This window comes from Rhinolophus ferrumequinum, chromosome 8 (assembly GCF_004115265.2).
Source record: "Rhinolophus ferrumequinum isolate MPI-CBG mRhiFer1 chromosome 8, mRhiFer1_v1.p, whole genome shotgun sequence".
Taxonomy (NCBI): Eukaryota; Metazoa; Chordata; class Mammalia; order Chiroptera; family Rhinolophidae; genus Rhinolophus; species Rhinolophus ferrumequinum.
This window is the reverse complement of record NC_046291.1, coordinates 60,984,807-61,003,926: the sequence shown is the minus strand read 5'-3', so window position 1 is coordinate 61,003,926 and position 19,120 is coordinate 60,984,807. Positions and strand designations below refer to the sequence as shown.

Genomic DNA, 19,120 nt, shown 5'->3' with positions numbered 1-19,120 from the left:
AATAAATGAGGCTAGGACACTTAGCTATTTTGGATATTAAAATTTAGATCCTTATTTCTACTACTTCAAACTAAATTCCAGACTAAACATGGTTGAAATAGATCTATATTCTCTTTGGGGTATAAAACTGTATTTAAGCACTAAAGAAACAGAAGAAGTAAACATATCTGTGTTCATCTATCTGTCTGTCTACTGAAGCAATTGAGAGTTGGAAGGGACTATTTTTTATTCCTAAAAGCAAAGTTATGTTCTGTGTTCTCGTATAAAATGGTCAGTTGGGTGTGGCTACAAGAGGAGACATAAGAGAGGCTCACGAAAACCATATTTCTTATACTTATGGGTCCCTAGAGAGGGAGTCACTGCATGCCATACAAGGTCAAGCGGAAGCACCAGTTTTGGTTAGGTGGCAGAAGACAGAAGCAAGGGAAAAGTTTAGGACAGAGCCTAAAGGAAAGACAAGGCAGGGTAAGTTTAGAATTGTCCAGTTTGAATAATTTGGGTTTTGGGCTATTGGGTTCTCTAGTTGCCAGGTACCTGGCCCTGGGATGATTTAGGGCAGGGAATTATTGGCTTGGTTGTGTGAATTAGAGAAGGAGGAAGTTGGGGGGTATAGATTTGGTATTTGTTGGTGTGCATATGAAAGCCGTGTTTGTGGGAAAGTTAATCATCTTTAGGATTTAGCCAGTCTTGGAGGCGTCAGTCTCTCCCTGTGTCTGTAAGTTTTCAAATGCTAGAGCATCAATAACACAAGAAGTAAGAACACATAGTAGTACTATAATTGGCCCAATGATGAATGGATGCTAAAGAGACAAATATGGAATCTAATTAAAAACAGAAGAAGTGGACATACTGTGCTAATCTATAAATTCTCTTTAAAAAGGAAATAGAAAAAGAGTACCTGTCAGGCCATGTGTGACTATCTCACTTTATCTACATCCATGTATAAGAGGGATTTTGGGAATTCCCAATAACATTGTCTCTTTTGAATTTATATATTTCCATGAAATTATGGACTTTGATGGAAATTTTATTAAAAATTGAACATACACCTGTAGTATTTTTTATATTACACAACCTCTTGGAATAATATTTTCCAATAGTTAATATATATTAGCTTATTAATACAAAGACTTAATAGAGAGAAATGCATAGGAAAGACATTTAATTTTCATTAGCCTCACCCTGATTTCTTTCCCAGTCTTTCACAAGTAGATTAGTGATAAGTCAAAAAAAGTCGAGAACCAAATGATTTCACTCATATGTGAGATATAAAACTGAAAGCAACAAACAAGAGAAACAAACAAAAACTCATAGACACAGACAACAGTTTAGTGGTTATCAGAGGGCAAGGGTAGGGAGTGGTACATGAGGGTAAAGGGGGTCAAATATATGGTGATGGAAGGAGAACTGACTGGGTGGTGAGCACGAAATGTGATATATAGATGATGTATTACAGAATTGTACACTTGAAACCTATATAATTTTTCTAACCAATGTCACACCAGTAAATTTAATACAAGTTAAAAAAATGGATTAGTGATCATTTCATGTTTGTCTGACTACATATCCTTTTCGATAAGCCATAATAATGGTTTTATATTATGTGAATAAAGAGACAAGAGTTCACCTTTGATTATTTTGGATAAAGCCTGCACAAGAAAACACTGTATTGTTTGGACTTTGTTATATTTTCAAGAAGCTAAGATTTTCAAAAATGTAATATTCCCAAAGAATTTAGTATTGGCTGAACATTCAAACTGAAAACCAAGGAAAGCAATTTTACATAAATCTGAGAGCCAGTCAAAATAAAGAGCAATGCTGACGATGTGTATGGACATTTCTTACATCTTGTTCATTTTTGTTCACCTGAATTATATACTAAACTCCCTTTAATATTAGTAAGCATTTACATGTGGATGAGGGAGAGGAAATAGCCTAAGGAAAACGTGAAAATATAATTCAATACAGACAATTTCTATTAATGCACGACTACTTTATGAATTAAATCAAGCTTTAAAATAAGTTTGACAGAAACTTAAATTTCCACTGAATGTATTTGTTAACTATATGCAAAATTTAGCTATTGCCAAAATTTTATAAAACTTCTAGTTTTATAAACTAGCTTCTAGTTCTAGTGGATGGTTTTTGAAAGTTCATGTAATTCTGTGATCTACTTATAAGGCAGCTAAACAGAGAAATTGATTGTTTCCTTAAGAGTCAGGTTCACAATCAGGGTTGTGATGCATAAAAGTAAAGTATGGTTATGGCTTATAATGAAAATTTATTGTATTCTCTGTTTAATCCCTTATTAAAGACTAGCTACATTTCTTTCAAGTTCTTTACTCGAGCAGTTAAAGCTTGTTTAACAATTCCTTTGAACCAAATTGATTCTTAGGATGCTAAAAATAAAACAATGCAAATATTTCTCTTTAACTTGTTTTTACTAGTTTGAATTTTGCATCACAAATATATAGGAAATATTTGATTTTGTGAAGTAGAACACATCAAGCTAAATTAATAATTTTCACACTTTTAATTCCAGGTAGTTCAGAAGTTTTCATTGCTACCCATTAGAGCTCAAATTCATCCTTGTACAGACCATTTAACTGATTTGGAAGTTCTATGTGGGAATTAAGAGATTTGAGGACATGTTTTCAAATGTTTAAATAAGTAAATATATATTTTATAATCAGCACTACTGATAAGGCTCTAAAATTTTAACTAGCAAATGATTTCTTCCTTGTAAATTAGTTGCTTCAAAATTAGACATAACTAATGCCAAAGATATTTTTATCTTTGATATATTGACAAAAGCCAAGCCACTATGATTTAAAAACATTTCACATTTGTTGAAATCCTTCCTTTTCCCTGCTTTTCATATGTATTGTTTCTGGAATTTTCATTTGTTATGTAACAAGAATTTTATGATAGTGTAATTTCTAACTTTTTCCTCATTCACAATTCTAAAATAGGTACTATTCTTGTAGGGGTTGCATATCTTTTATGCTCAGAGATTTTAGAACAGGCTTTTAAAAATCAACTTTTTCTTTTTCTGGAATAATTATACAGGATCTCCTTAATTGAAGACTGTTAACAACATTTATTGTGGTTATTCTCTCATTTGGAGAAATTAAATCACTTTAATTTAACTTTGAAATGAGGTGGTTCCTTAAATGTCCTTGGAACCAAGTAGTTAGCAACATTTATCTGCCTATCATGTTTAATAGTGTAATTCTTCAAACAATTGAACAAACCAATTTGAGATATTTCAAAGTCTGTCAGGGTGATTGTGAAGGAACATATTTATTTTCATGTCCAGATTAGAGGTAATTAAACCATGAAGACTTTGAAATATTAATTGATAATCAAGATGATATGTCCAAATCAAGGTACAAGCCTCATTTTTATGTACATGACTGTAATAAAAAGTAACTTTTTGATGTATGTGATCAATAGTTTAGAATACTCAATACCAAGTCATTTGTATTTTTAAACTAGTGTAGACATCCACCAAAATTTGAAATTAATTTCAAAGCCAGCTTAGAATGAATGTATAAATTAATGTGTCTAAGAAAAGGACTGGAAAAAAGATGAAAGCACAACATAGTTTATGGGAGTGATTAATTATCTAATTAATGTGTTCCTTTTAGAGAAAAAAGAGAACCCTAGGTTGATTGAGCTAAAAATGAAAGTATTAGTATCCTATTGAAATTTATAGTAATCCTCTTTCTGTTTTCAAGATGCAGTTTTTAAAAAATTTGAATACAGTTAATTTCTATTTCTGAATTTTATACGTTATAAAACTGCTTTCCATCATCCTGATAGCATGCAGACCAGACAGATAGGGTTAGATTGGTGAGTCTGGTGTCATGGTCCAGTTCTTTATTAGTAATTCTTGGGGCAGAGCGATGATACAAACCCAGTGAAACAGTACGATGATGGGTTTTTCAAAACTCTTCAAAAGTTTTTTTTTTTTACTAATACAGCATCGATGCATTTTTCAAAATATTATGTACCTATGATCTCATCTGCCTCCTCCCCCCATATCTCTATAAGGTAAGGAAGGCAGCATTATTTTCCAGAGGAAATGATCAACACATTCAGGCTCAGGTGGGTATTTGATTATCATGCAATAAGTTAGTGGTAAAACCAGGACTAGAATTCAGATGTCTTAAGTCTTAATTTGTTCAACATTTTTCTCTTACTCTGTGCAATGGCAGCGTTGCCTTATAATTTCTTCAGGTGAGGGTGCACTTTCCCAAATGGGTAACTTACGTAGTTACTGGCTCACTCATTCACTCACTCATTTTTATTGAAGACATAGTATGTGCCACTGTGAAGGTTAGGGACTTGCTCAGCTGATGTTAGTTTCCCACATAAGCTTCATACTTCCTTCATAAGAAATTTGAAAGGATGATTGTGATGTTTATTTGGGTATTGCTATTGCTGAGACTCTAATACTTGGTAAATAGGAGTAAAATGTTCTTAAAAACAAGAAATTCTGAAAGCTTTAAAAAATAATGTACTTACTTGTAAAAAATACAGAGGTTTAGGTTTTAATTGATCACCACTCTGCAGAATTAACCTCTGTTTTCATAGATAACACATGCCACAGATAATACCCACAGATAATACATGATCCTGTGGGTATTTCCGAAAATGGCACCATCCTGTTGCCTTATAAACTGCCTTTTTTATTTAAGCAATACGTTTTGGAGATCTATACATGATGGATGATTAATCTACGTCATTGTTTATCTCTTGCATGTACCATAGTTTATGTAACTATTTCCTATTACGGGAATTTAGGTTGATTTCATTTTTTCCCCCTGTTTAAACAATGCCTTGGTAAAAAAAATTATATATGTTTTCTGAAGTAGATACTGAGCTGCCTAACTGAACTTTTTAATAGATGCTGAGAAAATTACCCTCCACATTGGCTGACCCAATTTTATGCAGTCTGAGATTTTTTGTTAACCCACATTCTCCCAAATGTGATATGATACAAAAAAATTAGTTTTTGCCAATCTAATGGATGAAAAAGAATTACTATTGTAAAAATTTGTCTTTCCTCAGAATATTTTTATCCAGCCTCTCATTTTTTTAACACGTGTGTTCTTACAAATGTGATATCGTTAAAAATTTTGTTTCGCTAATCTAATAGATAAAAAACAATGTGATTATTTAATGAAATGTGTATTTCCTTAGAATATATTTCCAGTTTATTGTCCGTTTCTTCTTCTGTGAATTGCCTATTCATACTGTCTGTCCACTTAAAAAAAGTCTATCTTTTTCTTGTAGATTCTTACAGAATTATTGTTGATTGTAATATTTGTCTATTAATAACATTGCACATTTTATTTTCCAGGCTTCATCTGTTTATTTGTGGTGTTCTTTCTAAAGAAGTATTTCATTGTGATGCAGTCAAATTTATTTATCTTTTCATTTGTCAATTTTTGCTTTTTGTAATTCTACTCAAGTTTCATAAATATATTTTCCTATATGCATATTTTTTTGATCTTTAACCTAACCAGACTTTTTTTTGTAGTGCTGTAAGATTGGTATTTGACTTTATTATTTCAAACCAAAAGGCTTTGTAAAAACTAATCTTTTTATTTTGGTATAAATTGAGATTTACAGAAAAGATGCAAAGATACAGCATCCCAATATATTTTTTACCTGGTTTCCTCTAATATTAACATCATATATTGTATATTTGATTAGTTTTGAGTCAAAACTAATTAATTTCAACAGTAATTACAAACTCTATTCAAGTGTCACTAGTTTAGCCACTTATGTTCTTTTTCTGTTCTGGGATCCCACTGCATTAATATTCATATTTCCTTCGTCTCCTCTGATCTGTGATAGTTTCTCTTTCCTTGTTTTTCATGACCTTGATAGTTTTGAAGAGTATTAGTCAGATATTTTCTAGACTATCTCTCAACTTGGGTTTGTCTGATGTTTTTCTTGTGATTAGACTGGGGTTATGTGGTTCGGGGAAGTACGCCACAGAAGTGACATGTTTTTCTCATTACATCGTATCAGGTGGTAATGATAGCAACATGACTTATCTCTGGTCATGTTAACCTCCATCACTTGAGAAAAGTCATGTCTGCCAGGTTTCTCCCCTGTGAATTTACCACAGTATTTGATCTTCCATTCTCTATTCTTTGGAAGCAAGTCATTAAGTTCAGTCCATATTCAAGGAGTAAGGAAAATCCATCTCTTGGAAAGAAGTATCTACACACATGATCTGAAATGCTTCTGTAAGAAAGATTTATTCCTTCTCTCAGATGCAGCTATTTACCCAATCATGTAATTATATCAATATAGACTCATGCACTTTTATTTTATACATTAGGTTATAATCCAATAATATGTTTTGTATTTTGTCTGCTCAAATTGTTCCAGCTTTGGCTATTGGGAACTTTCAGATTGGCTCCTGATAATTTTTTTATTGTTGTTTTGAGAGATTATGTTTAATTAAAGGGAAAATACATACACACACACACACACACACACACACATATATGTCATTGATTTAAAAAAAGCTCAAAAGTAATAGCATATACAAATATACTTATTTTCCTAACATTGACATTTTGCTTTGAAATACTTAGGACTCACAGTGATATATCGGACACTTAATTTTTCAGGATTGTTTTATATTTGGCAAATCTCTTTATAAAGTTATTTTAACTTATTACAGTCTAATTATATTTTAGTGACAGAATGCCAAATGGTGAATGACTTGTCCACTATATATAAAGGTTGGTAAATTAAATTAAAAATATTCACAAACAAGATAAAACATAGGAAACAATGTTGCTTATCAACCGCACAATTATTTGGTTTTAAATAAGTGAGGATGTGTAGAGTATATTAAAACAAAAGTGACCATTACTCAAAAATTATTTTTTCAGAATTTTTTGAAAATCTCTAAACTCTGAAATTGCATTCCAACAATATGTATAAAATAAGAGTAATTGAATAACATATGTTTGAGAATGTTATGGGCTTGAAACTGGGTCCTGAACATGAACATATGCTATGTGGTCCAATGTACCAGCAAATTTATAATTTTCTGGGTTCTAAGAGACAACCTTTCAGATGATGTTTAAGAGATTTGATGATTTCTCTTCCTACTTCAAACAGTAGATCTGTCATCATTAAACTGTTTTCTAATAAGTATAGCAAGCCATAATAATAATAGCAATAACAAAATTTGCAGCATTATAGAGTAAATGATCTTCCCCTTTGAATAATATATTTTTTGTTATTATTTGCTATTAATTAATCCACATGGGTACTTAATGGAAAGACAAAGGGCATCTTAGTATCAACTAGCTTACTCTGAATCTCAGTTTATCTATCTGAAAAACAGAGATCTAATACCTAGTGTGCATAGTTTTGTAGGTATTAACTAGATAATATGTTAGAAACATCTAGCCTTAAGGTTGGCACAGAAAAATAGATCCACAAATGTTAATTCCTTCCTTTTCTACTGCACCATATAAAATTTATAAAAATGAAAGTATTTCATAGTCTATCGATACAGTTTTGTTTTAGAGTTAAGCTATTAGTTGAGTAGAGTTATTTATAGCATATTCCTTGTATTTTGATCTACTTAGCTCACTATGAACACCTATAAGGAATCAATGAAAACAGAGTGACACAGTCCTTACGAGACCTAGAGCTAACGCGTGGATTAGTCTCTCCTCCCAGTTGCCGTCTGAGAGGCTTCGTGGCTGGGCACTGGCTCACTATTGCCTTGGAAAGCCTGCGAGCCTGTAGCCCTGAGGAGGAGGAAGTAGAAGCTGACCCCGATCCGTGGCAGGTGTTTAGGTCCGTTGGTGCAGCAGATTTCAAGGCTAAGAGAGGAACACGGCTTCTGATCCTGCAGCAAGAAGCAGGGGAAAAAAAAACCTAAACATGGAAAATGTCCCCCAGGAAATCAAAGGAGGGGAGCAGGCTCCAGTGCAGAATGAAGAGGCCTGCCCTTTGGGAGGCGGTGAAGGCCAGGAGCCTGGAGGAAATATTAGAGGGGATTGGGCTCCACCTGCCCGGGAGTTTAGAGAGGATATGCCCAACAGGCTTGTCAATAACATTGGCATGATTGATGGAGATGCAGGTGATATGGAACGGTTCAGGGAGGAGATGAGAGAGCTAAGGAGGAAAATTAGAGAGCTTCAGTTGAGGCACAGTCTGCTCATTCTTACAGGCGATCCCCCCCGCACCGTGACCATCACGATGAGTTTTGCCTTATGCCCTGAATGCTAAGGTTACTAATCATAAACCTCCTACTTCCCTCATTGCATTTTCTTGATGTACTTATTACTGTGCACCTTTGGTGTTCTGTCGTTTTTCTCATTGGAGATTTCATTTTGACTTAGTCTATAACTTTTTCTGTCAGCAGGGAAGTTTCATCAACTTGCATGGAAAGATGTTTAATAAACATCGTAAATAAAACAGTTTAAAAAGCAAAAAGAATCAATCAAAACAAAAATTCCATCGGAGTTATTTTTTTTACATTGGGGCAAATGCTCATGATTGGCTGGGAACATTATAACAGCCCACTTTTTATTATGTATGATATAAAGATAGGCATTTATGGTAGATTTGATAGATATGTTAAAGTTGTTTCTATTATTTGGAGATTATTAACATGGGATGGAAATAAGATCTTTCTACAAAATTAAAGAGCTACCTTAAAAAAGTAAAACAGGAAATGATGTGAACATGGGACCAAGATGCAACCCTCTCAGGGCAATGACAGAAAATTACAGAGTATTTTTCTTGTTAATAAAATGGCTTTTTTCTATGTACGCTAAGCTCAGGCCATGATTTCTTATATATTTTTTCTTTCCCTACAAGCAATGTGTGTGTTGTAGATTTAACTGACTTGTAAATTGAGGAGCTAGTCACTCCCCTCAGCATATGTTTACATTCCTTCTAGGTTATCTAATTTGTTGGCATATAATTATTTAGAATAGTCTTTTATGATCCTACGTATTTGTGTAATATTAGTTGTAATGTGTGTGCATTCATTTCTGATTTTATTTGAGTCTTCTCTCTTTTTTGTTAGTCTAGCTAAAGGTTTGTCAAATTTTGTTTATCTTTTTGAAAAATCAGCTCTTAGTATTGTTGATTTTTTCTTTTGTTTTTCTGGTCTCAGCATATTTTACAGATTCTTTTGCCATCTCTGCAAGGATGTAAGGTTCTTTGTTGTTTGACCTTTTTTTCTTGTTCAAAGTCTGTTTGGGCCTCTTCGTTCTGTGACTTGATGCTTTCATTAGTTTTGGGAAATTCTTAGCGATTATATTTTCAAATATATTGCCTCTTTTATTTTTTGTCTCCTTTCGTTCTGGAATTCCAATTCCATTTAAATTGGACCATCTCATTATATCTTTGATATCTTATTCTTTCTCCTGTATTATCTATATATAGGTTGCCTCCTTATCTTGTTGTTTTTTTTTTTCCCTTTGATAATTTCTTTTACCCCTCATCCACTGAGATCTTAGTTCAGTCGTGATAGGTTTTGGTTCTATATTTAGTTCCAGTATCTAGTTGATGCTTTCATAAATATGCAATGTTCCTTCTTATAGTTTTAGTTTCTTGCTGAAAGATTTGTTTGATTTTTATTGCCATACCGTAGTAAGTGCAATTAAAAACAAAACAAAAGACTACATTGTTTCTATTAATTCTTTTCTATGGGAAACTGGTGGGTCTGTTTCTGTTGTCTATTATTTACGGTGGTTCTTATTCATGTTATTATAGCTCTTGTCTCTGGTGAGCTTTGATTGTGTGCTGAAGTTTGGGTTTATAAAATTATCCTTTGAAATAATTTAAGGTCTAGAATGATGTTATAATCCTCTGAGATGGCATTTTTCCTCTGCTACTGCTAGGCGTCCAGAAAACCAGCAAATCTGGGTCATATTAATTCGAATTCAATGTGTGAGGTATTTTGTGACATTCAGATAATTCAGTGCATGACTGAAGTCAATGTGAAGGCTGTTTTACCGCCAGTTTTTCCTTACATCTAGGTTACAGTCTTTCACATCTTAATCACAAGTACAAGTCCTCCAAATTGTGCTCTCTAATTCCAAGAGGCTGTCAGAAGTGTAGTTCAGTCTCTCAGCTGGATCAAATCAGCTCAGAACAGCAAGTGGCCTCTAATCTGCGCTCACCTGTTTGGTTTTCAGTCTGTTTTTGCCCAATAACTCCTTACTGTTTCATTGGCTCTTCTGTGCTTTTAGAAAGATGTTAGGTATAGTTCACCTAGATTTTTTAAAAAGTTCATATAAGGGATTTTAGAGTTATTTGTGGGAGGGTTGGTCTGAATTACCTTGTTCACCATTACAGAAGTACATGTCCCTCTTCAATGCCTGTTTGCATTGCAATTAAAATATATCATTAGGTGGTTCTTTGCAGGAAAACATGGACATAGAATCAAAATTTTATTGTATTTTTGGAAATTAAAAAAAAATCCCTATGGCTATTTTTTGCTTGTTTGTTTGTTCAAATGAAATTCTATTCTCGCTCAGAATGTCTGAATGGGTGAGTACATGTAAATTTAAAGCTTTACAGAAATCTATATTTATGGTAAATAGTTAACTTTTAAGGCAAAGCATTAGTGAGTATATAAATGACCCTGGTTTTCTGATAGAAATAAAATTTATAACTCCTGTCTAACAATTTGAGGTAGATTTGAAATCTCCTTTGCTCCAAAACTTTTAAAAGATAAAATAATATTAAGTGTCAGAAATAGCATTATAGTAATTAGGTTATGTTTACTAAGACTTAAGAGTAGTGAAGTTCTTATCCAAGGTGTAAAATTTGATTTTACATCTTCGATTTGACATTGTAATCATCCATGTGCCTTATAACTAAAATATCAGTCATGATAGACTACTATAAAAAGATGTATTTAGTAATGTATTTGTTTTTAAAATTTTTAAGAAATAACTTTATAATTTACTTTATAATATTTATAGGTATCGGTGCAATTAGTAAGAGTGAAAGAAATATTTCCTTACATGGATGTGTGAGGGAATCCTATCCATTAGCTTTTAGAGGGAGAGTATCTTTAACTATAACTTCATCATTTATTGCCAATGTGCTCCTTTGTTCCCATTCCTGGGTTACATTGTTACCACATATTTAGATTTCAACAGGGTTTTATGTGATTACACTTGTCTTCATTAGCAGAAGTGATTCTACCGGTGGTCATACAGGGCAGAGGCAAATAAGGGAGAAGTATTTTGTGTAGGAAGGGGTTTCAGTATCGGTCAAGTTGCCCTGGTCAGAGTACCTCTGTATATTATGTACTTACAGTGGGGACCAATGAGTAGGGAACCAAGAAAGGCATAAAAAGAAAATACTAGCAAGTGACAGTAATTTGATAAAAGCTTAGTCGGTACATATTTAGGCATGAAGGAAATATTTGTAATTTAAACACTCTAAAACCCATTTTTTAAAAATAACAAAACATTTGCCTTTTTTGTTCAGAAAAAATATTGAGTTAAAAACATTTTTTAAAATTGTATTTATTTTTTTATGAAAGTTTTTTTTGGGTGACAATGGTTAGTAAAGTTACATAGGTTTCAGGTGTACAATTCCGTAATACATCATCTATGTATCACATTTTGTTAAAAACATTTTAATCCTATATTATATGGATAATGTGGTTTCTATGGCTCTGAGGAGGGCTTTCAGAACCAGGTACTACTATGTGGAACAATCTGAATCTCTATAGGGGAAAAGGGACAAGAGTGTTAGAGGTCTGAAGGAGGAGTTAGAAGAAAATATGTAGCAAACAGGGAGGAGAAATGTTTGCAAACAGCTATGGATACTACAATAATTAGCAGAAGTATATGAAAAAGCAAGAAGGTTAGAGAAACGGGGGCATCAGATTTGTGTGTTGTTTTTGAAGAAGGCTGGAGAGGAATAAGGAATAACAAAGGCAAAGGAATATGCCAGGGGAGCCTACAGGGCTGCTGTATCTGCAAACTGCATCTACTTTTTCAGCAGTATAAAAAAAGAAAGGATAGCATAGACAGTGAATAGAGAGAATTTGTGACTTATGGAAGTAGCTAGATGCTTGATTGTAGAAAGTGGGGTTTCATCACTGTTAAAGGAAAGCCACGGTCAGAACTACAGATGTGTTTTCTTTTTTCTACCCCCTTCCAAAACTCGGCCCTTCGCTTCTCTTTGAAGTGTTGTGGGGAAGAGTGTTGTCGAAAAGGTAGGAGACCGGGCATTCAAACCCAGGGTCTAATTATCATTCACCAATGAAGTGACACGTCAACCTCTGAATGGTAGTTTTTTTCTATAGCTATAAAGTAGAAATAATAATAGAAATAATAACTATACTACTATTTTAGGGGTTGTTTTAATATAAGCTGAAATATTGTTGAAAATGCTTTGAGAGATATATAAAATGTAAAGTTTCATCTCATTAAATACTTATGAAAAGCAGTATTTATAGAATCTTAGCGATCTAAGTGTAAGTTCTATCACTCCCCTCTCCCTTTCGGTCTGTCTAGTTACTTAATCTCTCTGATTAGAAATAGTTTTATTTATACAATAAAGATATAAATAAGGTACTGCACCTTCTAGGATTGTGAGCATTAAATATGACACTGTATGTGAAGAATTTCGTGGGGCACCTGGCACACGGTAGGTGATAAATGTGAACCCCTTCTTTCACATAGTGACATTGGAAATCTGCTCCATGGTCGATTTTTGTGGTTCCATTTCTTTGCTCACTACTTATATCTACCTCATTTGTACTATGAGGTACTTTGTTTTTATGTTCTTGTAGTTTATATGCCATGTACTATAGTTATCTCTATATGTCTGACTCTGCCAATAAATGTTAAATGTCTGAAGGATGAGATGGGAACCCATCTTGCTCACTTCATATTCTCCATCATGGATAAATCATGGCAGTTTTTCAATAAATATTCACTATATTAGAAGGGTCACCAATAAGGTGAATGAAGCTTCTGTGCTTGATAGTCCCTTCAGCCTGATTCTAAAGAGTGGTTAACGTCTCTGCTGCATAATAGGTAGTTATTGAGAAATCCAAGCGTTTATTTATTCATCTGCTGTTGGATTTTGTCCTCACACATGCACATGCAAGCAACGTCTTTAATAAACACTTGAGTAGAAGCTGGGCATCTTTGTAATGTTGCTGCTGCAAGTCCCCCATCTCTAGGTCCTCGTTTAAATGGTTCACTAGGTTAGGTCAGGCCTTCCCAGAATAATCTCTCTTTTGATGAACTTATTATTAATTAGGGACCTTAATTACATGTAAAACAATCCCTTCACCTTTGCCACGTAATGTAACCTAATAATGGGAGTTATATCCCTTCACGTATTTGGTTAGGAGCAGTTATAGGTCCTGCCCATACTCAAGGGGAGGGAATTACACAAAGCTGGGGGCCATCTTACAATTCTTACCATAGTATTGGTATAGTTTTGTGTCTCTCATTGTTAATAATGTTAACAAGCAAGAACTTCTGTGAACAAGAACTTGAGTTCTTCTTTGTGAATGCATGAAACTTTTGCATTAGAATGTTCAGACTGACTCTATTTTTTAGATTCCACATAGAACCTCGACCCAGAAGAAAAAAAGAAATCAATTTAAGGAAAAATACAGATGAATAAAAATATTTAGTATGAAACAAATGATAGTGTTTACCTTGCTCTTTAATAGGTTCTAGCCTTTTTGGTTCACTTGGTAGAGAGCAGGAGATAAGAGTTCTTGAAACATTCCTGGTTTTGCATCTTTTGAAACTTAAATCTGATGATCATTTTAAAGGATAGGAATTTCAACTGAAGTAAATCAGCAAAATAGGAGAGCTGGAGTTGCATATGGTATGGTGAACTTAGTTATACTTTATTGATGATCACAGCCACTAAGAAAAGGTATTGGTACTTATAAAATGTTTTTACTCTGTGTTTAAGAAAATACTATCTTTTTAAAATGAGTATTTTAAAAAGATATATTTATTTGTATACCTTTTTAAAATGAGCATTCCAAAAATGGAATTTAGAGGAAAACGTACTCCCACAGAAAAACTTGTTCAAGAATGATTATGGTAACATTATTCATGATACACAGAAAGTCTGTCAGCTGAAGTAAAATGTAATATATCCATATAATAGAATATTATGTGGCAATAAAGAGGAATGAAGTACTGATGTGTGTTACAACATGAATGAACCTTAAAAACATTATGCTAATTGAAAGAAATTAGTCACAAAACACACATATTGTTTGATTCCACTTATATGAGATGTCCAGATTATGCAAATCCATAGAGACAGAAAATAGTGCTTGCCTAGGGCTGGTGAGGGGAGGAGGGTTGGCAGGGGAAGGAAAGTGACTGCTGATGGGCACAGGGTTTCTTTTTGGGGTGATGAAACGTTTTGAAATTAATTGTGATGGTCGTTATACAACTCTGTGAACATACTAAAGACTATTGGATTGTACAATTTAAATGGGTGGATTGTATGGTATCTGAATTACATATCAGTAAAGCTTTAAAAAACATGAAATTGCATGGCAAAATAGCATTTTGATGCAACTAAATTACTTACTGTTCTCTTTCCCTCTCCTGACTTTGTTCTGAGCATTTTATTGTGTGGAATGTTCCATCTGCTTAGGCATGGATATCCAAAATTGAAAAATGTAATTCTGTATTGACTAATTTTCAGGAAGAACCAGTGGATGTATGTGAGAGTATTATTGTTGTCAGGACTTTTACCATATTTGGTCAAAAGCAGTATATGAGGTCGGACAATTACGTTTGTGAACTCATAGAAAAAGTGCTATATACCTCATTGCTGAATGTCACTATGGTCACCTTTGAAGTACTCCCCTTGGGAAGCTATGCACCAAAGCCAATGCCTAGTTCACCTTTCAAAGCAATTTTGGAACTCTTTTTCTGGAATAGCCATCAGAGCTGTTGTCGTATTACCCTTGGTGTCCTAAATGTTATCAAAATGTCTTCCTTTCAATATTTTCTTTACCTTTGGGTAAAGAAAGAAGTCATTGGGGGCCAGATCAGGTGAGTAGGGAGAGTGTTCCAATACAGTGATTTATTTACTGGCTAAAACCTCCCTCACAGACAGTGCTGTGTGAGGTGGTGCATTGTCGTGATGCAAGAGCCATGAATTGTTGGTGAAAAGTTCAGGTTGTCTAACTTTTTCACACAGCCTTTTCAGCACCTCCAAATGTCCCAATTGGTTAACTGTTTGTCCAGTTGGTACAAATTCATAATGAATAATCCCTCTGATATCAAAAAGGTTAGCAACATCATTGCAGCAAGTTTGTGAACTTAATTGTCAGAACTGGTACAATCCTCTTGGATGAAGTAAAGGACAGAAGTACATTGTGTATTTATTAAATACTTCAATACCCATTTCCATTGATTTAAATTTGGACAAATCTCTGAATAAGATTGCAGGAACACCCCAGATCACATGTTGTCTTTATAGTGTATGACTTTCTTATTGCTGCTCATTAGGATGTTTTAATTAGTTTCTCTTCTAGTATAATCATAGAAAGGCAAATAAGAATAACGTTTAATGACAATGTTAATAAAACAGAATAGGTAGAAGTCTTTCTTCTGACTAGATTCAGATGTCTTCAAGACAGTCTGGATACTTCTGTTTGAAAATGCTTTATGAACCTTTCTGAGATATTTTCATAGAATGCCTCTGAAATATGCCTTTTAGCATTATTTGTTTGTGGAGCTCTGAAGAATTCATTAATATTTTTAGGCTTTCTATATGCTGGTTTCATTCCCACTTTTCAGATTGAATTGCTCAAACTGCATAGTTAACATGATTTGTCTAAAACTGAGTAGGCAGTAGAAGTGTTGAAATGTAAGCTTTCAGCAACAAATTATGTTTTTTCACTATAAATGAATATTTTAGTATACTACGATACTTTACTTCAGGCAACAGAATTTTATTTAAACTTTCAATATTCATAAGCTAAACACAGAACCTCCTGTCTGTTACTTTTAAAAAGTAAAAAAGTAATCTTAAGAAATATGCTTTATGGAGATAGTCTACTCATTAATTATTTTAAAAGTGAATAATATCCTGACTCTATGGAGTCTTGAATTTCTTCCCAATGCTGTGACCTAATATGAGATAAGCGGTACATACTTTTTGATATCATAGATACTTGCTAAAGAGACTCTAAGAGATGATCGAAGCTCTTTCCTTATCTCTGGGTAGATTATGTCTAAACTGTTTTAGCGATAGGTTTTGCAATCGTAAGAAACATTGCTTAAGTTTTCATTTTTTTAAAACCTCTAACTAAAATAACCTCTTTATTCATTGTTTCAAGGAAGCAAACACAGGGTGGCTCTCTAGCCTCCTTAAAATTGTAATTTATTATAATTAGTTTGTAGTTAAAAGAACTTTCTAAGGAGATGCAGTTTTTTTTTTTAACATTATCTGTCAGTAATCTCAGTGACTAGAAATTATTCTACCCTGTTAAAATAGGTAGGCTGTATCACAAACATAATACAACAATAATAGTAGTGGTAAAAACCTACTACTTTCCTTTTCTTCCAAATCTCCTTGTTGTCTCCCTACATTGTTCGCCACGGACATCTCGACCCATAGTTAATCAGATTTCTGTATGATTTGCTAGTTAGGTGAAGGCCTGTATAGTTAAAATCGAAACAGTATATTGTAGCCTCGGCCACAGTGAGATCTTTCAAAACAATATGCATATTTTAAAATTTAGCTCTAGGCTTTAGTACATCCATATTCCAGTTTCTTTACCCAGGAATTGAACCAGTGAACATGTGCTCAGTAACAATTACCTATTCGTCCCTAAACTGACAAACCATTATTTATCTGTGTGTGTCTTGAATAAAGCTTCTTGGAAGTATCTATTGTGTTTTGAAGTGGATATTAATGAAAGACTAGTTTATAAGGATAATTCTTAGGTTCACAGAATGTTTCTCTTTAATTTCCAATTGAGAGGAAAGATAGGTGTGAATCTGGTAGTTTCGGTAGTGTGTTGCTCTCTCTGCTCCGCTGGGTGTCTCGGTGGGGCCTCCGTAGCTAATCTGATATTTTGCTGTTGCAAATTAGATGAGGAATACAATATCATGTTACTCCTCATAATACCTCACTTGCCTTTTAGGAATTTCTTTATAACAGTCAGTTTGTTTTAATTATTGATATGCTCTTTCATTTCTGAAGCGACTGAAAGAATTTTTAAAATCCTAGAACTAAGTTTTCCAGAGGAAAAAAGACCACTTAGTAAACCAATTTAAGAGAAATAGGAGTGCCCACTAATGAAATATCCCCCAAAACTGAAGTGAAGAATAAGTTTGTCTTGGCTCATTTTGTGCTTACACTCTCTCATCTTTTTTGTTTTGGTGGCTTGGTGTCAGTATTTCTTTTTCTCTATGCGATTATTATAGGTGCCTATGTCCCACCATTTTTGTTCTTTTTGGGTTCTTGCTTTACCTTTTATTTTCATTTTTAAAAATTTAATTTTTGAGGTGACATTAGTTAATAAAGTTATATAGGTTTTAAGTGTATAATTCTATACTACATCATCTATATATTGTATTGTGTCTTCACTACCCAAAGTCAAATCTCCTCCATCACCATATATTTGACCCCCTTGCCCTCTTCTATCTCCCCTCATCCTTTCCCTCTGGTAACCACTAAACTGTTGTCTGTGTCTGTGAGTTTTCAGTTGTTTGTTAGTCTTGTTCATTTGTTGCTTTCAGTTTTATATCCCACATGTGAGTGAAATCATATAGTTCTCAACTTTTTGCTTTACCTTTTAAAGGCCATGTTGTTAAGTTGTGATATAAAATTGTGATTATTGCAGCCCATGAAAATGTAACATTATCTAACACTTCTTTTAACATATTTGAATCTAGACTTAATCCTTATTCATGGAGAAAAGGTATAAAGTGGAGGAAAATATAAGTTATAAGACTATTTAGTTCAAGGAGGTGGAGTCCTGGAAACTGTGGGCTGCAGGTAGTAGTACGGAAGGGGAAGCAGGAAAGTCGCTTTCAATATGTGATCATATTATCTCTGTTGCAGGGCATTACAAAGTTGCGGAAGTAATAAAATTTTGTTTTATCTGCATATCATTGTTGTTTCAGTTTGTTTCCAGAGTTGTTGATAAAACAATATAATCTTGTGAAATTATTGCTATACTGTAATACAAATTTTTTTGACGGCTGCTGGTTTAGTAAGAGACCTTGATATATATGTAGAACTGTGGAGGCTGTATATTTCGTAATTGTATACATTTTTCATTAATAGGTACTTATAACATTGCTTTTCAACCTACCAATAAATTTTCTGAGGCAAAGGAACATGATCTTGAGGGTCATTTCTCAGTTCGATTTGCTTTATTGCACTAATGAAATGTTAGGCTGCATTCAGGAAGTATATTTAGTAGTGGCTATCGCTAATTAGACATAGAAAAATTGGAAACAAGAAGCTCTGGAACTCTAAATCTGATTCTTCTTTTTTGATCTTGCATGTAACACTGTTTTCTTAATAAAATACATGAGTGTTTTGGCTGCCTCTGTCACTATCTTAGTCCATTTGGGCTGCTGTAACAAAAATACCATAGACTGGGTGCCTTAAAAACAACACAAATGTATTTCTCATAATTCTGGAGGCTGGGAAGTCAAAGATCAAGGAATTGACAGATTCAGAGCCTGGTCAGAGCCCACCTCCTGGTTCAGAGTGCTGTCTTTTGGCTGTGTGCTCACATGACAGTGGCGGCAAGGAGGTCTGCGGAGTCTCTTTTATAAGGACACTAAATCTCATTCATGATAGTTTTGCATTCATCACCTAATGACCTCCCAAAGCCCCCACCTTTAATTACCCTCACACTGAGGATTAGGTTCCAACATAAGAATTTTGAGGGAAAACAGACATTCACTCTACTGATATGACCATGTCACAAACGTTAGAAAGAAGTAATATGAACAGACTAGTTGAGGGATATAAATGAAAAATGTCTATTAAGAAAAAACATTTGAGCAGTGTTATTGAAATAATACCTAAACATTACCTGGGCTAGCAAATATTCAGAACAGCATTT

At 33.7% G+C, this 19,120-nt stretch overlaps 1 protein-coding gene and 1 pseudogene across 12 annotated transcripts in view; both read left to right on the top strand.

Moving 5' to 3' along the window:
- SLC4A10 (solute carrier family 4 member 10) overlaps positions 1 to 19,120 on the top strand; it is a 260,771-nt gene that overhangs the window by 15,019 nt on the left and 226,632 nt on the right. The gene's annotated exons all lie outside the window — the stretch shown is intronic.
- Positions 7,933 to 8,273, top strand: LOC117025731 (protein BEX5-like; annotated as a pseudogene).